Source organism: Asterias amurensis, chromosome 7, assembly GCF_032118995.1.
Source record: "Asterias amurensis chromosome 7, ASM3211899v1".
In the NCBI taxonomy this organism is placed as follows: Eukaryota; Metazoa; Echinodermata; class Asteroidea; order Forcipulatida; family Asteriidae; genus Asterias; species Asterias amurensis.
The window spans coordinates 9,685,526-9,710,059 of NC_092654.1; the positions used below are offsets into that span (position 1 = coordinate 9,685,526).

Here is a 24,534-nt window from a genome sequence, read left to right on the forward strand (position 1 = left end):
ATTAGGCCTTACGCTATTAATTCGTCAATATGTGCAGTGAGATGGGCCCAATTTCATGAAGCTGATAAGCAGAAAATTATGCTAAGCAAATGTCTTGGCTAAGCAAGAAATGACCGGGGTACCAGTCGTAGCAATGGAAACTGTATGACATTTTGGCTGGTAACCTACTTTTGATAAGCATCATTTTTGTGTGCCCACTAACTTTAAGTTGCATTATGCTTTATGAAATTGGGCCCAGGTAACAAACCTGCATGTAAAAAGTGTTCATTAGAATTTTATTACTGCAAGGTATAATACGCGGCAACATTTTTGGCAAAAATGTGTGGGTCAAGAAAGATATAGAGGCATACTGGTTATTTCATTTCGGGTAATACAAAACAACACGATAAATTTACAAATAAATGTGTCACATAAATGGACATGGAGCAACATTAATGACAGAAGCCCTGATATTTCTAAACATTCAAATAAAACAGCAAGCAGCTATGTCTGTAATTGACAAACAAATGTTTGAGTCAAACCTTTCAACTACTTCGATAGACAACATTGATGCCCATGCACAACAAACACAATCCCTATGTGCATGCATGCTATTACATGAACTGCTTTTGCCGTTAATATGGTTTTGTTTCGTCGACACAATCATCTCAACAACATGCGATTCTGTCATCATTCAATACAGTGTCTTTCTTGCTCATGAGTTCGTGGTGGATGCAAGAAAACCATTGAGGAGAAATAAACAGGAGACTGTTCGTGTGTTAGGACGGAGTTCTATGGCTCACCTTAAGGTTGAACTAGAGACTCGTCTTCACGTCACGTACGTGCACGAAATACATAGAGTAGAACAACGGCTCTTGCAGGTATGAACGAGAAATGCGGGATTGACTGTTTGCATTGAAAGCATCTTGTTCAAGGTTGCCGCTTTTGGGGGGAGCAGGGGAAACATTTGTGGGAATTGTGCATGTGAATTTGGTACACATTGTGAGTTGGCCTATTATGTGAAGAGAAATATAATTGGTCATGGAAGAGTTTTCCTTTTCAAAAGGCTAAACAAGCAGATTTCAGAATTTCGAAATAGTAGCAATTTTATTGCATGTTATTATCAATCCAATATTCCCTCATCCACGATTTGCCTTTTTACAATTTATTTACCATGGGAAATGGTTTTTACTTAAAAAACGCACTGAATATATAACTGAACACCAGTAAATAAAAATAAATAAAAAAACTCCCCACTGAGAAATTAATAATTGTAAAAGGTGAGAATAAAGGCATTTGGAGTTGTTGCTGTTGTCGCAGTAAAGCAGCCCCCCGCGAAGATTAGGTGCCATTTTTTCCTGGGCAATACCTGAAACCATTTTACTTTTACCAAGCGTGACCGCCGCCAAAAGAATTCAAAATAACCTCATTGGATAATTAGGCTGTGCTTACTATGGCCGATTGAAAACCACAATATGGGCTTTAAACCTTCAAAAATAAACCCCAACAGTCCCATCAATGTTATTCTATTAACAAACTCCTCTATTTGATTTGAAGTTTAAACTCAACAAACAAAGTAGAAAGTGTAATATTGTTCAGTTCCATCCTTCATTCCATTCCCGCTCGACAACACTGCTGCATAACACTAGCTGTAAATTCCATGAAATAGTCGCCAGTGTACACAACACGGCTCCGATGTGGACACAGCACACTGGCTTGACGTCAGACACATTGCATTTGACGTTAGCTCGACGGCCACTTGGGCCTGTTGCTATCTTTAGCTTCGATATTTTGAGGAAATCCGAAGCCCCGTACACAACATATTTATTTCAATATAAACGCTTATAAAATCCACCTCTACCCAAAGTCTATTTTTAAAACCAGAATATTTTGATGGTCTATAATAGAAAAGCAGCTGCTGGTTCGTTTTATTATTTCCCTTCGTTGTGGAAAGAAGAACATAGTAGGCATATACCTTGACATGCTTTGGAGCAAATTAATTTTTCTGTTTTGATATTGTCTGGCCATTGATTGCCTCAGATCTGATCTCTAGTACAGGGGTTGATTTTTCTGTTAGTCATTATTAATAAGGTGTGAAGTTTGCCGGTCTCCACCTTCTTTAACGCGAAGACTTGTTCACAAGAAACACATTCAGATATTCTCTATTTCTGTCCAAAACTAAGGACTTCGGTTTTGCAAATTCCCTGCAATATTAAAGGGACTGGACACTATTGGTAATTACTCAAAATAATTGTTAGCGTATAAAAACTTTCCTGGACGAGGAGCAATGAAATGCTGTTGATAGCATAACATATTGTGAGAAACGGCTCCCTCTGAAGTAACATAGTTTTGAAAAATGTGTAATTTATCACTAAAACAATTGGATTGAATACGAGACCTCGGCTGAGGTCTCGAATTCAAGCATCTGAAAGCACACAACCTATGCGACAAGGGTTCTTCCATTATTCTCTCGCAACTTCGACAACCAATTGAGATCAAATTTTCACAGGTTTGTTATTGTATGTATATGTTGAGATACACCAAGTGAGAAGACTGGCCTTTGACACTTACCAATTTATAGTGTCCATTGCCTTTAAGCATTATTTCCAAGCTTACTTTGTACAAGCTCTACATGATTCCTGCAATCGAGTACACTTTGGCTTGGCACTTAAAGCCGTTTGTTTCATTGTCCGTGTATATGGGGAGGGGGGGGGTTGAAATGGGATGGGCGGAGGAGGGGGTTGAAATTGGATAGGCGGAGGAGGGGGCTCTTTCTTTTGCTTTAGGCTCAGTGCCCATAATCATTAAATTATCAGGCTTTTCTTCTCGTCATCAATCAGATCTCGCCTCCAAGTTTCATCATAAGATAACGATTAACGGTATTAATAACATATTTTGCGACTGCGTAAATTCTTACGACTTGTGATTTACATAGATCGGGACTCGTGTTCTGTGAAAAAGTTTTAAATTCAAGCTGGCCCCTATATGGGCACTGGGCAGCTTACTATATGCTGCTGGAGTTGAAGACACCAGCTGGCGCTCTTGACCCCGATAGGAAGGGTAAGGCCACCCTCTTATGTTGCTTGAGACAATGCATTGGTGTGGGCAGGCCCACGAGAGTGGGGGTTGGGGGTGCTGTGAGTGCACCGCCAACTTGTTGGGGGGGGGGGGGGCTGGAACACCAAAGCACATCTTCTTTTAGTAACCATGTTGTAATTCACTCTTTACATGAACAAAAACAATGAACATTTCAAAACAATTTGAATATCACAGCATCATGGCAGGGTATGGGTCTCTTTGGTAATTACTTCCACAATTGTTGACCATAACAACTTTCTTGGTAAAGACTAGAAAGAGAGAAATGGAGAGCTGTAATACAACATGGTCAGAAATGACCCCATTTGAAATATTGGGGGGGGGGGGCAGACAGAGAGGTAATTTTCACCCGTAAAAAATGTGAATCTTTTCTCGTGCATCTGAAAGTACACAACACTATTATAGCATTTTAAATTTTTATTATTGCATATTAATCTTTCTCGCAATTTCGATGATAAATTGAGCCCCAAAATTCACAAGTGTGCTATATTATGCATAATGTTGGGATACACAAAGTGTCTTTGGCAATATTACCAAAAGTACTCCCTGCATTTAAAGGCAGTGGACACTATTGGTAATAACTCAAAATATTTATTAGCATAAAACCTTTCTTGGTGACAAGTAATGGGGAGAGGTTGATGGTATAAAACATTGTGAGAAACGGCTCCCTCTGAAGTGCCATAGTTTTCGAGAAAGAAGAAATTTTCCACGAATTTGATTTCGAGACCTCAGGTTTAGAACTTGAGGTCTCGAAATCAACCATCTAAACGCACACAACTTCGTATGACAAGGGTGTTTTTTTCTTTCATTATTATCTCGCTAGTTCGATGACCGATTGAGCTCAAACTTTCACAGGTTTGTTATTTTAAAAGTGAAAATATGTGATGTATCGAGACCCTTTTGTGAAATAAAGGCCTATGCCATTGAATAATAATAATGATGAACCTTTTTTGTAGAGCGCATATCACAATCACAGCAGAAAAGTCCCTATGCGCTTTGAGTTGAAAATAAAAGAGAAGTAAAAGTTAATAGAGATGTTGTTGGGGATGGCGGAATGCAACAACAGACGCACATTCTAACCATATAGTTGTGCTGGTTGGCTTTATTGCCATTATTGGGCAAGTTGGCAACAAAATGTTTTCAGGCCGGTCGTGAAACCAAAGCGATCGTGGCAAAATGAACTACCTGACATTATAAGATCAATGGGTGGCGCTCTATTACTTTTCGTCCACGGCCAGGCTAAATATTACAAAGAAATAGTTTGGCTCCAGTGCGTGTTGTATAACTTTCACATTATACTTAAAGGCACAGGACACCTTTGATAATTACTAAAGACCAATACATTCTCACCTGGTGTATCCCAACATATATGCATAAAATAACAAATCTGTGAACATGTTGGCTCAATATTGGTCATCGAAGCTGCAAGAGAATAGTGGACAAAAAACACCTCCTATATTGCACAATAATTTGTGTGCTTTCAGATGTCTAAAGGGCTTAAAGCCTGGTGTATTTTAATATTTCAGTGAGAAATTACCTCTTTTTCAAAAACAACGTTACTTCACTCCAGAGAAAGCCGGTTCTCACAATGTGTTGTACTACAAACAGCTCTCCGTCGCTCAAAAAAAGTTTAATAACCAATAGTGTCCAGAGCCTTTGTCAAGACGAGCAGCCTTCTGCTAGTGGACTGGAAGAAAGGGTCGCCAATTCTACCATCTAATTTAACGAGTCAACCAAATGAACTGTGCCCATACTTATGTAATTTTGGAGGTCAGTGTTTAGTATAGGCACACACGTCCTAAAGCTACAGTAGGAGGTGTATTGGGTTGTGCAAAGACAGCTGTAAACTCATAACGAAACACATATCGTAAAAGATCGACAACTGCAAACGTAATAACTAGGGAGCGGTTCATTGGTTATAATATTAATTTCATCTCCGTGCCCAAACAATACCGTTTGTATTTTAGAAGCTACTTTCATTACTGGCGTAGTTTTTCTGTCTTTGGTATCAAATACCATAAACATAGCTTTCTGTTGACAACACCGGCCTTTCGAAACAGTCACGGCTACTTATTGATGTCACTCAGCGTGGCTGATTTTATAGGAACGGGTGCCGTTGCGGCTATGTCTATCTACTAGTCTTGGTGCAAGACGTTTCTCGTTTCCCTTTCACGCACACCGCGGCCAATTCACCGACAGCGCCCGCACCGACTCACCTCCACTCACCGCCCCGGGGCGGTGAGTGGACTAAAAGTCAGGTGAGTCTGTGCGTTTGGTGAATTGGCCGCGGTGTGCGTGAAAGGGAAAAGAGAAACGTCTTGCACCAAGACTTTCTATCTACCCGTCCGCTACTCTCGGAGACAGTCCGGACTCCTGCCCGTACGAAGACGCCGTTTGTTTGATCCCGACATACGCATCGCAATTTTATGGTTACCCTGTACTCACGATTGCTCCAATAATTATTGAGCGATACATAGCAATCTCTCATTCACCACTCAAATATTCAAGATTTGTAACGACACGAAGAACACTCCTTGTTATCGCAATAGGATGGGTTCTCATAGTGTTGGAGTTCATTGTTGGTGTTCAGAAGTACATCTATATTCCGGGTTTGACACATGCGTTCAACGACTGAGTGATGATGGATCTGATGATTCGTTTAGATTCCTCTTTGTTGCTAGAGTTCTGCTTTGTTATTGGTTTAATATCATAAACTTACTGATTGTCAAAATAAAATTGAGTTTTGGAAAGAGAGCCAAACGGTTTGACAACCCTTCACAACCCTCCTCGAGTCAAGACACCCATTCATCTCCCGGAGCATTCCCCAGAACCATCAAACTGTTCCGAATGGCAAGGGTTATGGCAGTCGCTGTACTAGTTTGCTGGTTTCTATTTTTGTGCTTATTCTTTATAAACATCTCCTTCGGTTTATATATGTGCCCCAAAGGATCTATTTGCTAACCGACCTGATGCTGATTTATTACTTTTGTGTCAACCTTTTCATCGTTTTCCCCATGAAGAAACCATTTCACTTCAGCGCCAAAAACTTTGCTGAGCACTTTACTCTTTATTCTGTCGTCGTATGAACGAGTTTGAAAAAAAACTTAGACTGTGATGATTTCCTGTATATGCAGCAAAGCATCAAAGTGGAACTGAATACGTCTGGGGTCAATACCAATGAGACACAACAAGACAACTATGTAAACTCTGTCGAACTTGTGAAAATAAAAGTACAGGGTGTCGACAACGATTCACGTTGTGTCTTATGAGTATTGAGCGGTACTTAGCAGTCGCCGCTCCACTCAAAGAACACTCCTTGAAGAAGAACACTCCTTGTTATCACAATAGGATGGATTCTCACAGTGTCGATTATCGTTGTCGGTTTTCAGCGGCAGTACAGATACTTTGGGTTTATATAATTATGCATGCGTTCTTTTAGTGATTAAAGAGGAGTCTGTATTTGCATACATATTTTTTCTTTGTTCGAGTTCTGCCTATAGTCTTATAGTTTTGTTCATAACCTCAGTGGTTGTCAGAAAGAAGTTGGAGAAGAACGCCAAACGGTTTACCATCAAACTGTTCCGAATGGTGGGTTATGGCAGTTGCTGTAGTAGTTTGCTGGTTTCCGTTTTTGTGCTTACTTATTATAAACATCTCTTTCGATATCGTTGTGCCCCAAGTGATCAATTTTGTAACTTTGTAGATGTTGGTTTCCAACAGTTATGTTGGTTTCCAACAGTTATGTCAACTCTTTCATCTATTTTATCAAGAAGAACAAAACATTTCACAACCGCGCCAAAGAGATTTGGGAGCAACTTACTCTAGTTCGTGCTGTCGTCGATTGAACGAGTTGAAAAAACTTAGACTGTGATGATTTCCTGTATCTGCAGCAAAGCATCAAAGTGGAACTGAATACGTCTGGGGACAATACCAATAAGACACAAGACATTTTATACAAACTCTGTCAAACTTGTGAAAGTTGAAATACAAGGCGTGAACAACGAGGGGTTTTGAAAAGAAGACTGTTTAAAAGACGACAACAAAAGGTACAATATTTTGTTACAAAATTAAACTTCCAAAGGTTTCACCTTTGGTTTCACCTTTTGTACATCGATGTTTTCAGGATAGTTGCGTTTGTTTTTCATGACATCGTTTTACTAATAAAAAAAACAACCTATACAGCACCTCTGCAAGTAGTATTTTAAGGAAAGCTTTCTACCATCATTATCTTCAAACCGTGTAAGTTTAATGTGAATCTGTGGATATTGTGTTTTGCGTCCTACAAAGCACCCATTAAGACAATAGTTTTGTAAAATGTATTTATAGATAAGCCCAGTGGGTTTGATGTCACTGCTAAGTTGGCTTCGTCTATTTTGATCATCTAAGACTTAGAATGAAATCACGGTTCAATATTAATAAACAAATGCACCAAAACGAGGTCACCACACTTAAGCTTGTGTTGACCTCGCTTTGGCGCTGCTGAACAATTGACCTTTATGCAATGTCATTCTTTTTTTTTATCAATCCTTATTTAACTATCGACTGATATTGCTGTTTCAATTGTCACATGCCGGTGGCGGGAGATTCTGTGTTCCCGGAGGTTCTGTCGTCGTCTTAAAAATGTCGCCTGACAGCGACCTCTTTTTTTAATCAGCTTCTCCAGCCCTTGTCAAATCCCGCATTGTGGACACTTACACTGTGACAGAATCCCCTATGGCGCCGGTAAAACTCAAGTCAATATAAAAACACAGCTGATATTTCATTGATGACTTTTAATAAAACCATTTTGCCTTTTTTATCCCGCCATAAAAAGAGCATCTTTAAGGGCAACGTTAAATACTTCACGTTATAGACCTTTCTTTTGCAACGTCACAGCCCAAGTTTTTGCCAACCCAGATTAGAAAAACTATGGAAAGCCGTAAGTGCAAATTAAGAAAATATCGCTATTTTTTGTAACAATGTAATCAAATTTGTTGATTTTGTTAAAAACAAAACAAATAATTATGAGAGGTATTTTATTGAATTGAATGTTTGCAGAAAATGCTGAATTTGGTTAAAACATCTGTTTTTAAGATTTAGTGTTTTACTAACATTCGGCCGACCATGCCAACCAAGGCTGTTTGTTTATCAACAAAAGAAAGGTCTATACACTAATGTAAATACTAAAAATGACGACAACATAGGAGCCGCCATTTTGTAAGAAGCTGCCATTTGTTTAGGTCCACATTTATACTTTTGCATTGTATTTTAAAACCGGCGTGTAGTTTGACCTTTGACCTCCCTATGGGTGCGTTCGGTTTAATAGCTTCCCTGGGTCTACCCCGCGATGCTCACTCTGGTGAGCCCCTGACAAGAGCAAAACGAACGATCACACTCGCCCCCTCGTGGTGACGTTGTGTAGCGTATATTTTTTCCAGGATGAACGTGTGCATATATTATTACCCACGTTCGTCCTGGAAAAAAAAAAGGCACACACTGGGGTCGACCCAGGGAAGCTAAACGAACGCACCCTGGTCTGAGGTCACCTCGGACGACCAATCAAAACACAGATAGATACATGTATATGGAAAGCTTGCATGCTGTGTCCACGTACTTTACGTGTGTGTTGTATATATACAGTGCATGCATACGTGCATGTACTTGCATGTTGGTGTAGCGTTCGATTAGCTTCCCCTGATCGACCCCGGTGGGCTCATAATTATGGGTGGCGTTTTTTTTTTTTTCCAGGACGAACGGTGGCAGATACATACCCCACGTTCGTCCTTGAAAAGTCGCCTATTTTTTTTCCCAGGACGAACGTGTGCAGATTATTACCCACGTTCTCTCCTGGGGAAAAAACCACTCACCCTTCTTGTGGTGACGTCAGTGCACCTCGGGCAGCCCCCAACTGCCCTGCTTGTGGATTGGGTCACTTGGGGCTGGCCTGAGGTGCTTTTTTAACAAAGGAATCCTTTAAACAAATCGGAAAACAATTACCGCCAGGCATGTACAGGGCAAAATTTCATGGCTCTGTTTACCGTAAGCAAAGAACTTGGCGCTTACGGAAGCAGTGAATTCCGAGCTTCCGTAATCCACTGATAAGCAGGGAGGTTTTGTTTTTGGCGTGTGGGTATACTCCACGTTACGGCTGCAGGGGACTGAGACCCAATAAACTCTTTAGTAAACAGATACGGAGAGAAATAATAGAGCATAATGGAGGTACAGGAGATGCACTACTGACTTCTAAATGTTAATTTAAAATCAGGTTTACCTATCGGAAATCTTTGGGGAAAAAACCAACATGGGAGTAATTCACATGACGAAAAAAAACAGCGTTCACATCAACGGCCGTTAATTCTTTTTTTAGTTGACAACTATTTTGTAACAGGCCTACATCATTTTTAGTGCACTGATCAATACAACATACATGTTAAAAACATGTAACAGCAGTTGATGCATTAATTGCATACAGTTAAGAAAACAACATGGGTTCATGTGAACGAGTATTAAAGTATTAACTAAAGTCTTGCAGCAAAGTTTTGAATCCATTGAAGAGAGTCTGGTAACCCGATAACACCGTTACAGTTTTAATGTAAAACATATAATATAAAGAGCTCAAGGTGCACATGACAATTTCCGTTGTTTCAGTTTTTAAATAACTTTTTAAATAACTCTTTTCACTTTATCTTACAATTCATTCGTTTATTATTATGCGCAAGTTTCATTAAAAAAAATATGTAAAGATGTGAATCACAATAGTAAAAAGTCCAGATAATAACAATTATCTAAGAGTATTTAAAAAAATAAAATATGCACTGAAAAATACAAGAACAGAAGCTATCAACATCAATAATACATCAGCCGGCCAAAGGTCATTAAATGCACCTGGAAATAGAATTTGTTTTCTTCAAACATTAGAGTATATATTCCTGAACAATAACATATTTTTTTGAGTAATTGTTTTTAACGATTTATAAGTTAAACAAATTCAATAAAGTTGTGTGGGGGTCAGGGGCGTCAATCCGTCTTGAAAGGTGGGGGGGGGGGGACATAACATTTACGGCGTGGGGTCCGGGTGTTTTTTTTTCCGTAGATGCTCTCTGGTGCAATCTATGGAGTCTGAGGGGTGATGTTCCCCCCTCTCAGATTTAATGCCTATTTCAAGCTATGATGCACCTATTTTTGCTATCATGGTTATTGTACCTAAAAAACAACTCACTGTATAGCTTCGTAATATCCATTTTGTTTCTGCATTATAATGCTCAGACGGCAGTTCATCCCTGGTGGGTATTAAAGATGGAGCCTGCTATAAAGCTGAACGCGAAGCCTTTTACGGCCTTGAGTCCGGGCCTAAGGGCTCGGGAAAATTTTGCATTCTAGATGCTCTGAGGTGCAATCTAAGGCCAATAAGAGGTAAACAGAATGGCACAGAACATTGTAAAATGTGAGCAGCAGTAGAACCTTTTGAGTTAACAGCATCTTCAAGTTCGGATCTATGAACCAAGTTTTAGGGGGGAAATCTGTGAGAGAGTGAGCACATGAGTGTGAAACCTTTACGGCATGGGTCCGGGCCCGCTGAAGGGCCCAGGAAAATTTTGCATTCTAGATGCTCTGTGGTGCAATTTTAGGCCAATAAGAGGCTTACAGAATGGTACAGAACATCTGTAAAGTGTGAGCAGCAGTAGAACCTTTTGAGTTGATAGCATCTTCAAGTGCGGGTCTTTGAACCAAGTGTTAGGGGGAGGGGAATACTGTCAAAGAGTGAGCACGTAAGTGTGAAACCTTACGGCATGGGTCCGGGCCCGCTTAAGGGCCCGGGAAAATTTTGCATTCTAGATGCTCTGTAGTGCAATCTTAGGCCAATAAGATGCTTACAGAATGGAACAGAGCATCTGTAAAATGTGAGCAGTAGAATCTTTTTGGTTAACAGCATGTTCAGGTGTTGGTCTATGACACGAATTTTAGGGGACAAGTCTGCCAAAGAGTGAGCACGCACATGCGAAACCTTTACGGCATGGGTCCGGGCCCGCAGAAGGGCCCGGGAAAATTTTGCATTTTTAGATGCTCTGTGGTGCAATCTTTAGGCCATTAAGCGGCCAAATGGCAAACGAAACAGAACAATGGGAATATTGTGTTCCAGTGCTCCACAGTTCCACAGTGCAAAACATGAGTTTCATAAAGGTGGTCAAAAGACACGGGGAACAGTTGATACTGTGTCCCCCACCCTTCGAAAATGGGATGGGGTTCACGTTCCTTCCACTCTTTCAGGGGGGAGGTGCAAATCTGTCAATGATGGACCATGCGTGTGGGAAAGCCTTTACGTCGTGAGGTGCGGGCCCGATTAAGGGCCCGGGGAAATTTTGCATTTTAGATGCTCTGTGATGCAATCTAGGGCCAATTTTGAGGGGGGACATTTGATGTAGTGTCCCCACCCTTCAAAAAATTGTGTCATCCTTTGCCCACAGGATTAATGCCCATATAGGGACACCGGGTTTCGTCTTACACAGGGCAAAACTTGGGCTTCATGATAAAGGTGGTCAAAAAGGTGGGGGGGGGGGACATTTGATATTGTGTCCCCTACCCTCCAAAAGGTGGGGGGGGGACATGTCCCCCTGTCCCACCCCTGATTGACGCCCATGGTGGGGGTGACGCCGCCTACTCCTTTTGTGACGTAAATCGAGGAAGACTTTGCCTCGATCGAACATCGAACACGTACGGGCAAGTACATTCAAGTCCTAGTCGTTAGTTTGTACGTTTTGAAAAAGTTTTTTTCTTGCATTTTTCCGGCAATGTCGACCAGGTGTATTGCTGCTGGATGCAGCAAAACAACTAAAGATGGTGTCAGTTAGCCAAGTTGTCCGGTCCGACGTCTTTTCCAGCGCTGTGCAGCAAACACTTCATTCGAGCCGTCGTGCTTCGAGAATCCGGAATACACTACACATTTTGACATGAACAGAAAAGTTCTTTTCTAAAATATGACGCCACCCCAATAATTTGTCCAGCTAGTGGGGAAGTCGAAGAAGGTACCTGAAAGACGTAACGAACCTAACGGAGCATTTGCCTAACGTGAAAAAAAAATCAGGTATTGTTTCAACTTTGAGGGCATGTTTTTAGCTTGCGCCAAGCGTCACTATGTTGTTTTGGCACTGCATGCGATTCATCGCGCCTCGATTGACGTCACGAACAGCGCCCTCTCGGATCGGGCTTTTTTTCAAATTTGTAAATAACATGGAAACTATTTTTTTAAACCCTAGTTAATTGTTTGTTCATATTCCACTCATTAAAACACATATTTTTTAGTGACAAAAGCTTTATTTTGACAAAATACCACTTCCAGGTGACTTTAAAACTAACATAAAGCCTGCCGAAATAAATGTGTCTGATGAGCAACGTTTTGAAGGTATACCTGTATCTAATTGGCGATCCTCATGACATGTTGGGAGGAGTTTGAGACATTTTGAGTTCGGTCAAAGTTCAAAGGCACTATACATCTTCAGTAATTGTCAAAGACCAGTATTCTCACTTGTATCCCAACATTATGCGTAAACTAATCATTATAATGTTGGAATCACATTGGTCATCAAAATGCAAGAGAATAATGGAAGAAAAAACACAATCGTGTTTCAGATGCCTAAATATTCAGGCATGAAGTCTTTTGTGAGAATTTACCTCTTCTAAAAACCTACGTTTCAGTAATACTGCAGAGGGAGCTGTTTCTCACAATGTTTTATACTATCAACAGCTCTTCAAGTTGCTCGTTGATCGTAACAATTATTTGAATAATTACCAATTAGTGTCCAGTGCCTTTATAATGTACATGTACAGGGTGAATAAACCCAAAAGGGAAACCCAGTCTTTACAGAAATGTTAACCGATCGTTGAACATAGTTTTATTGAATCAAGTAAATTATTTACAGTGTTGATCTTTAAACATAAGTGAGAACACCATTATTGCAAATGCTTTTTTATTTGTGTCTGAGACCAAAGGAAGGAAGAAAAAAACCCAGTATTTTTAAAATGTGATGTTGCAAATGTATTTTTTTCCACAAAATCCTGGAGCTTGATTTAAAGGCAGTGGACACTCTTGGTAATAACTCAAAATAATTGCTAGCATAAAAACTTACTTGTTAACGCGTATAATGGGGAGCTGTTGATATTATAAAACATTGTGAGAAACGGCTTCCTCTGAAGTAAGGTAGTTTTCGAGAAAGAAGTAATTTTCCACAAATTTGATTTTGAGACCTCAGAATTAGATTTTGAGGTCCCGAAATCAAGCATCTGACAGCACACAACTTCGTGTGACAAGGGTGTTTTTTCTTCCATTATTTTCTCGCAATTACTTTGACGACCAATTGAGTTCAAATTTTCACAGGTTTGTTATTTTGTGCATATGTTGAGATTTACCAAAGGTGTCCAGTGTCTTTAAAGACAGAAGAACACTATACTTAAAAGAATGATTGTTGATTATTTTTCTTCAATTTATTATGACAATTTTTTTAAGTTGTCATGTTCCATTGTGTTTCCTAGACAGTTAAATATATGGCGGTTGTTTTAACATATTTTAATGAGCAACTCATTCTGTTCATGTATTTAAACACCATAACTTTATGTGAAACATTGGAATGTTAAAACTTGTCAGGATCAATTTGTGCATTGATGATACTAAAATAAATGTTTTAAAACGCAGGAAACCACTAATTGGATTCCATCAGAACATGCAAGCCCAAGACAAGGCCAAAGCCGACACTTCGAAAGGGCTTGTCCTGCATTACCATCTAACTGCAGAGGGCGCTATATATACCTATACTTCTCACAATGAACTGACCGCTTCAAAAGATTGTGAACAGATCTAGTGCGAATTGGTGTTTACAAACATTGGTAAAAACCAGTCTACCTTTGTTGCGTAATCGACGCATTTTGAGAGAGTGACCAGATTTTAACTTGATGGGAAAGCAAGAGCAGAAGAAGTGTGTGACGAGTAGCAACATAGGTACGGTCTTAAATGCACTGGACACTATTGGTAATTGTCAAAGATCAGTCTTCTCACTTGGTGTATCTCAACATATGATAACATAACAAACCTGTGAAAATTTGAGCTCAATTGATCGTCGAAGTTGCGAGAGAATAAAAGAAGAAAAACCGCCCTCGTTGCACAAATTGTGTGCTTTCAGATGCTTGATTTCGGGACCTAAAGATTTAATTCTGAGGTCTCGAAATCAAATTCATATATTTTAGTTGGAAATTACTTCTTTCTCAAAAAACTACTTTACTTCAGATCTAGGGAGCTGTTTCTCACAATTTGTTATACTACCAACAGCTCTCCATTACTCGTTACCAAGTAAGTTTTTATGCTAATAATTATTTTGAGTAATATTACCAATAATGTCCAGTGCCTTTAGTCTGTAGTGAAATTGCTCAGGTTCAATCTGAAAGCTCACTACATTATACTATCAATGTTGCATAAAAACCAAAACAAGTTTCAAGAGTTGTGTATACGTACGAAATGTAGAAAATTCCAATTATTTAAAATGTTGAGATAGTTTAAAACACAAAAAAGTGTTTCTCAAATTTTATATTTCGTACATACCAAACTGTATTTCTCGAGGAAATGGCCATTCAATTAGAATCAATTGGCATAATGAGAGTATTCGATTAGAAACATATGGTATGATTGATATTAGAAAATAAAATAAAAATAGAAGCAATGATTTTAACGAATTAATTTCTTGCTGACATGAAATATACATCAGTGGCACGATTGGTCTTTTGTAATAATTGGAGTTTACCGGGCATTTTGTCTTGTAAACACACCACTGATCACAACGTGTCATTAACATTCCTAACAATTACACATGGTCAAGGGATTCGGGTACTTTTTCAAAATGTCCACAGATTTACTTTAAACTTACAGGGTTTGAAGATAATGATAGGGGAAAGCTTCCCTTCAAATATTACTAACTAAGGTTGTGTAGCTTTTGAGAAATGAGTAAAACAAGTCACAAAATAATTTTGGTCTCATGAGACCAAAATTATTTGGCATGTTAAATATTATAAGAAAACCATAGCATAACTGGTTAATACATTTTTACATGCTAAAAACTGAGACGAAAATGCTTACTTTTACTCGTTTCTCAAAAACAACAGCGCCTCAGTAAGTAAAACTCCAAGGGAAGTTTTCTACTATCATAATTTTCAAACTGTGTAAGTTTAATGTAAATCTGTGGACATTGTGTTTTTTGTTAGGAAAAAGTACATATACCCTTTAATACATTTGTGAATTAAATGGGCTGGTGCACAAAGGTCGCTTATGTTGACAGTTTTGATGTAATTGATGTTTTGATGTAATTGGTTTCTTTATTGGTGAATCGGAGCGTGGATTTGCCAAAATAAAACATGCGATGACAGATTTAAGAAGCAAATTACAGCAATAAACCTAAACCAAAACACGATTTTCCTTAATATTCAAATATGAAATTATCAGCTTAATATATGCTGCACTCGTTTTTACAAAAATATCTGCTTTAAAGCCATTGGACCCTTTCGGTACAGAAAAAAAAAAGTTCACAGATTTACAAATAACTTACAGGGTTTACAGACGGTAGTGGTGAAATACTTCTCTTGAAATATTATTCCATGAAATGCTTTACTTTTTGAGAAAACAGTAAAACAATATCAATTCTCGTTAACGAGAATTACGGATTTATTTTAAACACATGTCATGACACGGCGAAACGCGCGGATACAAGGGTGGGTTTTCCCGTTATTTTCTCCCGACTCCGATGACCGATTAAGCCCAAATTTTCACAGGTTTGTTATTTGATATAGAAGTTGTGACACACGAGGTGTGGGCCTTGGACAATACTGTTTACCGAAAGGGTCCAATGGCTTTAAGTTGATTTGAGTTCGCTAGGACACGGGTGTGGTCTTGGAGTTTTTTACACGTTCGATTTACAACAAACGTGATAATTACAGTAGCCTGAACATCTGACGTCACACAGTGAGGCTCTCGTGAATTACGCCAGAGAGTGGCCTCAAGCCTAGGTAAATCCCCGTCCAACTTCACCTTTCACCTACATTCACATGCAGACGACCGAAAAGTGCAGTTGCCAAAAGTCACCTCGGACCAATCAAAACACAGATAGTCTTTTCTCATAGAACCACCCATGGGAGCGGTCTTTACAAGTTTGATTTACAGCAAGTGTCATTACCGTTGTTGTCCGGTGTGCAAAAAGTTCACTTTCCGAATCCCTCGTTGTCGACACCATGTACTTTTATTTTCACAAGTTCGACAGAGTTTACATAGTTGTCTTGTTTGTTTGTCATTGGTATTGTCCCCAGACGTATTCAGTTCCACTTTGATGCTTTGCTGCAGATACAGGAAATCATCACAGTCTAAGTTTTTTTTCCAACTCGTTCATACGACGACAGCATAACGAGTAAAGTGCTCAGCAAAGTTTTTGACGCTGAAGTGAAATGGTTTCTTCTTCATGTGGAAAAAGATGAAACTGTTGACATAAAAGTAACAAATCAGCATCCTGAAGGTTTGCAAATATATCATTTGGGGCACGTATAAACCGAAGGAGTAGTCTATACAGAATAAGCACGAAAATAGAAACCAGCAAACTAGGACAGCGACTGCCATAACCCTTGCCATTCGGAAAAGTTTGATGGTCCTGGGTGATGCTCTGGGAGATGAATGGACGTCTTGACTCGAGGAGGATTGTGTAGGGTTGGCAAACCGTTTGGCGTTCTTTCCCACACCCATTTTTTTTATTCTGACAATCACTAAGGTTATGAGAATAAACCAAAACCCAGGCAGAACTCCATAGAGAATTATAATCAAATCAGTAGATCCACCACTCAGTCGTTGAACGCATGTGTCAAACCCGTGATAGATGTACTTCTGAACACGAACAATGTAATCCAACACTATGAGAATCCATCCTATTGCGATAACCAGGAGTGTTCTTCTTGTCGTTACAAGTCTTGAATATTTGAGTGGTGGGATTAATTGCTTAATAAATAATGGAACAATTATGAGTAAAGGGTTTAACACTTCATAAAATTGCGATGCGTATGCCGAGATCAAACAAACGGTGTCTCCGTACGGCCAGGAGTCCGGACTGTATCGGAGAGTAGCGGACGGGTAGATAGACAGAGCAGCAACGGCACTCAGTCCTAAATTCGACACACTGCATGACATCAATACGTAGCCGTGACTGTTTCGAAAGGCCGGTGTTGTCAACAGAACAGTTACACTCACGATAGTTGATATCAAAATCAGAAAAGCTAACCCAATACCGAAAGTAGCTGCTAGAAAACAAAAGGTGCACGGAGAAGGATTTATATAATCCATAGTTAACGTTTTTAGTCATCAACACTAGGCCCTACCTGCATATGTTCTTCACAGTACGATTGTAGCATACATGTATGGTACAACCATGGAGGAAACAACATTGTACCGAACCGACAAACGGCTACGCCTTTAGTACAAAATACTGACCTCCAAAATTACAATAGCATTAATACAATAGAAATAAAGTGCAAGTCAGTGTTGCACAGGGTCTATAGCTCTATCTGTTGGACCGAACCATTTAATTTAGGAAGGGGTGTGCATAAATGCGTGAGTGATGTAGTGTTAATATATATATATAAAATCGAGTGGTGAGTAATGTTGTAAACAATATCAGTACCAAGACAATAACAAACTTGATTCATGTTTATTAAGGTAATAGTAATGAATAAATAAGATCTGCTAAATTGAGTGATTTGGAAAAGCTTTACCTTCGTGAATGGGGTACACCATTCGGAAAGTCATACAGGTCGTTTAACCAGTCAATCCCCACCACAAACAAAATACGTTTCCTTTATCTGCAAAATATTCATGGGTTTTCATGCGTGACCTCGGTATGAATATTTAATTAGTCAAAATGGCTTCTGGAATGTAGTCTTTTTCGGCATTTTCTGAAAGTTCTCAACTAAAGTAATGCACCAGTAAATTGAAACGAGGAGCATATCTGTCGTTTTGTATGAACAAACTGATGCAACTCCAATTTTAAAAAGAGAAATTTGTACGTCTAAAAAGGCTTCAATTTTTTTCACAAAAACACGACGGATTGTCCTGTAATGAATGTCGCCAACAGTCCCCAATTAGTATACGTGTACATTGATAGATTGTTTCATGTTCTACCTGGAAATGTTAAACGCGAGACCGGATCGCCACTATAGTCCAGTCAGGATACAGCGACTTCCACCGGTAGTCCAAAACTCCCGTTACGAAAAAGCAAGCATTAGACAACATGGTTGTCCTTGACGGTAATTGGCTGACGATGACATTATCAATTGATATGGCACCCTGCTGTTTTTCATGGGTATGGTGGCCCGACCGCCCAAACCAGTGTTAGTCAAGACAACAAAAAAGAGCCTGTCTAGCTTGCGTAAAGCCAGCGTTAGTCAAGATAACAAAAGAGACCGTCTACCATAAGCATGCTAGATGGTCTCAACTATAGACCTTTCGTTTGTTGACATGGTCGGCCGAGTGTTAGTAAAACACTAAATCGTAAAACAGATGTTTTCACAAAATTCAACATTTCCTGCAAACTTAAAATTAAATAAAATACTTCTAATAACAAGTTGTTTGTTTTGTTAAAAAAAAATCAACAAATTTGGTTTCATTGTTACAAAAAAATAGCGATCTTTTCTTGTCTTGCACTTATGGCTTTCCATAGTTTTCCAATCTTGGTTGGCAAAACTCGGGCTATGACGTTGCAAACGAAAGGTCTATAGACGATGTGACCTACGTTTACATTCAAACCGCCCTCTGTTGACAACACACTGTACACGTCATGTTTCGCCGGGCAAAAAGACGCGTATAGTCAAGATTGCGTGTGTTTTCTAGCTGGCTACCACAACACAAAGGTTTTGCCCGGTGGCATGCGCGCGAATCATGTTATGGTTTTCGGGTGACGTCAGAGGTCACATCGTCTATAGTTGGGACAGTCATTAACAGTTGGGACAGTCAGTTGGGACCCCCAGTCCGAACTAGAGTAATGACTGTCCCAACTGTAGTGGGTATCTATAAACATATTATTTTATCTAATAATAAGGGAATCAACTAGTGGTTTAATCTCAAAATTAAACGAAACTAGAAGTTGAAGTTTGATGGAGATTCTATGTAGTCATCATGAACACGAAGGGATCACATGAGATTGCACCACGTACCAGTAGCTTCAGTTTTTAAAGCCGAGCGAACACATCTTACCTAAAAACAACCAAACTCCACACAGTAAGTCAGGTTAGTCGTTGCGCGCGGTGTCGGTGAATTGGCCGCGGTGTGCGTGATATAAGAAAACGAGAAACGTCTTGCACCAAGACTAATTATACAGCAGCCATAGTGCGTGCGTGCAGTCTGCTCCGTGGCCGTATTTCTATAAGAATACGTAGGCAGACCAACATCTTACAACCCATTTGGTCACTAAAAAGTCGCATAGTTTAATAAAAATAGCAGAAATAGCTTTTGTAAAAACCACTAGGCGTTCAACATGTTCAAGTTTCAATGTACGTATGTGTGTAAAATCGTGTCTATATTTGTTATGATGTGCCATGTTCCCAGACGTAATGTACGGGGGCCTGACTACAAATTTTTTCTTTAAATATCGCGCCTTGAATTACGTCACGAACAGCGCACTCTCGGGTCGGGGCCTACTCGTAAATTTGTAAATACAATCAAAACTAATATTTTTAAATCTCAGTTACCTTTTTATTCACATTTCTATCGTTAAAATACATATTTTAGTGACAAAAGCTTCCAGGTGACTTTAAGTTCTAAACTTGAGATCTCGAAATCAAATTCGTGGAAAATTACTTCTTTCTCCAAAACTATGGCACTTCAGAGGGAGCTGTTTCTCACAATGTTTTATACCACCAATCTCTCCCCATTACTTGTCACCAAGAAAGGTTTTATGCTAATAATTATTTTGAGTAATTACCAATAGTGTCCACTGCCTTTAAAGGCACCCTTCATAAAACGCCGTATTAGCGGATAAGTGCCCAGAGGTATACACCGTCATTTGTTGAGCATAATGCTGATACTGCAGACCGAGCTGTGTTCAGTGCACTGTATCCAATTCCTGTGTGATACAGTTTAATGAGGAAGTTAAGCACTTGGCTGAGTGACAGCAATAAGTAGCCGTGACTGTTTCGAAAAGCCGGTGTTGTCAACAGAACAGTTATATTCATGATATTTGATATCAAAGTCAGAAAAGCTACGACAATAACGAAAGTAGCTTCTAAAATACAAACGGTATCGTTTGGGCACGCAGAAGAATTGACGTCACCAGTATAACTCTCCATGGTTAAAGTTTTCAGGTGTCAACACATTGACACTAGGCCCTACCTGCATATGTGCTTCATAGCGTTTAAGGGAACACGTTGCCTTGGATCGGACGAGTTGGTCTATAAAAAGCGTTTGAAACCGTTTGTTATGAAATGTGTACGGTTAGAAAGATCTTTTAAAAGTAGAATATAATGATCCACACAAGTATCACTCAAAATTGAACGGTTTTCTTTTTACGTCGCGAACTATCACGGTCGGCCATTTATGGGAGTCAAAATTTTGACTCCCATAAATGGCCGACCGTGTTATTGGACGAGGTAAAAAGAAAACCACGCAATTTCGAGGCATAATTGTGTAGATCATTGTATTCTACTTTTAAATCATCTTTCTAACCATATGCATTTTATAACAAACGGTCACAAAACGCTTTTCAAAGACCAACTCGACCGATCCAAGGCAACGTGTTCCTTTAACTATAGTACAATTGTACCATAATGGTACAACCAACCAACCGACCAACGCCTACAAAGCTTCAGGACGTGTTTGCCTATAAAAAAAACTGACCTCTAATATTACAATAGCACATTATACAATAGAACTATAGTGCAAGTGCATAGGTTGGCTCGCTAAATAAAATGGAAGTTTTCTTGACACAAAACTACACTCTATTCCTGTGCCACTAACAGCAGGCTGTTCGGAGTGACACACCATAGGGAATCAGGATCAAAGGTGTTTAAATAGTTGTTGAATTGGTAAGCTTCCAATTCGCAATTTTTGTTTCAAAACTTAAAGTTTGGAATGTAAATGCGACCTTTGGACCGGGCTCTTTTCTGGTTTGATTTCGGCAAGAGAGAGCAACTATAATTCTCAACATTTTGTATGGAGTTTGACTCGTTAAAGTTTGTCATCTGGGAGAATATACGGCTCTGAAAGAGATAATGTTATAGCGCCCTCCGTGAGAATCATTTGGGTTCAATAGACTGTGCAAGTCTCGCGCGCACCGGAGCGAGAAAACACGACAACTGAAGAACTTAATTTTTTTATGAATCAAATCTTTGCTATAATTTTTTTTTAATGCCGAATCTGAACAACAAAAATACGCATTAGAGCTTGTTTAAATTAGTTTTAGCTTTTTAAACAAATACACAATTATCGGTTAAAGTCTATGTATAGACAAAAGTAAAACTCTGGGACAAGGATGTTTGTTTGATCTTAAATGTTTTGAAACCCCTTTTGTAAATCTACGCCCGAATGTGAAACTACTGAAAGCTGGTTTATACGCGGACGCACGATGGTCGCAAGGGCGTTAGATAAACGCGTGACGCATTTTAAAGAGGAAGCCGACCAATGAAAAGGCTTCCCACCCCGCGCGGCCAAAACAAGCGTCTGCGTAAGTTTCGTGATTGGAGATGGGCACAAATTCTTAATTTTTTACAAGTAACCTGACCTGAGGTCAAGTTTAAATATCGGTTTTTCTTCGTTATTATGTTGACTTTATTTTTACTTATATATATGTTGTTAATTAGTATTACATTTTTAACAACATATGTCATTTTTATGGTCGTAGACTATATTAAACTAAAGTAATGGACGAAACAAAATCTCCCCAACGTAAAACTCCATAAAGTAGTGAAATGCGACTTTTGCCGTCGATTTATTTTTGAAGTCCCTCTTATGACCACCAAGTGCGCACTATTATTATAGGCTCACAGTGGCGCAGCGGTGGAGGCTAACCCTTGCTCCTCTAGCCCACTCTCGTCCCCCATAATGATGTCGAAACAACGCACAAAATGATCTGTTCGATTCTTCATGGTTTAAAAAGGAATTCAATTGAGTGCACGATAATTTTAACAAGAAAATTAAATCGAAGAAATGGAGATGGGCAGCCGTCGATTTCTCCGAACTCTTCCAAACTGAGTCACCTGGAAGTGGTATTTTGTCAAAATAAAGCTTTAGTCACTAAATATGTGTTTTGATGAGTGGAATATGAATAAACAATTAACTAAGGTTTGACAAATTAGTCTTCCATGTTATTTACAAATTTGAAAATAAGCCCGACCCGAGAGGGCGCTGGTCGTGACGTCAATCGAGGCGCGATCAATTGCATGCAGTGCCAACACGAGATAGTGACGCTTGGCGCAAGCTAAAAACATGCCCTCAAAGTTGAAACAATACCTGATTTTTTTTCACGTTAGGCAAATGCTCCGTTAGGTTCGTTACGTCTTTCAGGTACCTTTCTTGATTTCCCCACTATGCTGGAAAAATTATTGGGATGGCGTCATGATTTAGAAAAGAACTTTTCTCTTCATGCCAAAATGTGTAGTGTATTCCGGATTCTCAAAGCACGACGGCTCGAAGTGTTTGCTGCACAGCGCTGGAAAAGACGTCCGACCGGACCACTTTGCAAACTGACCCCATCTTTAGTTGTTTTGCTGCATCCAGCAGCAATACACCTGGTCGACATAGCCGGAAAAAATGCAAGAAAAAAACTTTTTCGAAACGTAAAACTCACGACTATTATTATTATTATTATTATTATTATTATTATTATTATTATTATTATTATTATGCATTTAGGTACGCTTGGTAAAACCATATCACAACGTTTACAAAGAGCAATATATTAAACATTATACAAACAAACAACAATAGAAAAAAAAAAATCAATTAGGAAAGAGGTATGTTTTGAGAATCTTCTTAAACACGCTCACTGTTTCAGCAGATTTGATATAGGAGGGAAGTTCATTCCACTCTTTAGCAGCTGAAACAGTGAATGTTCGATCTCCCTCCTTACTGTGAGTCATGGGAAAAGTAAGGCGAAAAGGATCTGCATTGGAGCGAAGATTTGTACGCAAATGTCGATACAACAACTCAAGACATTCATTAAAATACACGACTAGGACTTGAATGTACTTGGAGTTACGTGTGTTCGATGTTCGATCGAGGCAAAGACTGCCTCGATTGGCGTCACAAAAGGGTTGGCGGAGTCACCCCCACACAATTTTAGTAGAACTGGTGAGATAATCGGAAGCTAAGCCTCAGCCACAGAGGGATACCATGCAGTTTGAACAATGGGAGACTTTTTGAATGCTCTGCCACTAGAGGGCAGCAGACCTACCAGGCAATATACCTTAGCGCAAATACCAATGCGCAAGCGCAGACTGTTGAGTGAGGTGCATTGTGGGATAGATATGAATCAAATTTTGCTACCAGCTAGACCACAATGCATATAATTCCAAGCTTTACGCGCGCGCCCCAGTATTTGCGAAAAGGTCTATGGTGCACAACTCCTATAGCAAACAATGGTTAATGCTAAACATGCAAAAATACTCAAACAATATTTAGAAGTCTCCCAGCCTCTTGAAAATTAAATCAGATACATTGGCATACAACTAAACTTCAAGTTTCTTCTCATTTTTTGGTAGGTCAGCATTTTGGAATTTTTGCGAATTACCCTAGAAGAAACACTCCCAAAAACTCATGCACACCGCTTGTTATCCGTGGGGAAATTGTGTCCAGTACGTCCTGTTCAAGAACAATGTGGTTTATGCTGGCATTGTGTTATGAGAAACAAAATACAGTTTGGCTAAATCTAAAATACAAAATCAAAGACACGCAAAACAAAAGGTATTTGCTGTCAGTGGCCGTCACTCATGCTTCTCCTATTCCTATTAGTTGCTGACATTACCTGATGGAGAGCGCCCTCTATTGGTGATAGGCAGATAGTCTAAAGTTTCCCATTGTTTTTAATTCAAATCAGGCCGAAACTGCGACTTCGGCTACAGCTACGGCTACATCGCGCATGTCTGCCTATCCTTCAACACTAACAGACGCGCTGATCTAGCCGTAGCTCTAGCCGAAGTCGCCGTTTCGGGAACGGTCATATATTCTCCTTTCACACTTTAGTGCTGTCAGTTTCTAATCTCCCATACTTATATGTCTACAGTTAAATCAGCAAGATCGTCAATCATTTACTGTGGTCCTAATTATTGGTCGATGTCATTTATCTCTCGGTTTACCACTGACAGCATGTTGCTATAGTGATGATTTCAATATTTACAAGGGAGTCAACTAATGCACTGGGCCTATACTGCTGGAAAAAGGTTAATTTTTGATGTCAATACTTAGTAGTCCCGCACGTCCTG

The 24,534-nt window shown here is 39.4% G+C and overlaps 2 pseudogenes; one reads left to right on the forward strand and one right to left on the reverse strand.

Annotated features, from left to right (window-relative positions):
- Positions 1–2,987: 2,987 nt before the first annotated feature.
- Positions 2,988–7,089, forward strand: LOC139939560 (uncharacterized; annotated as a pseudogene).
- Positions 7,090–12,858: 5,769 nt separating this feature from the next.
- Positions 12,859–17,494, reverse strand: LOC139940116 (uncharacterized; annotated as a pseudogene).
- Positions 17,495–24,534: the final 7,040 nt, after the last annotated feature.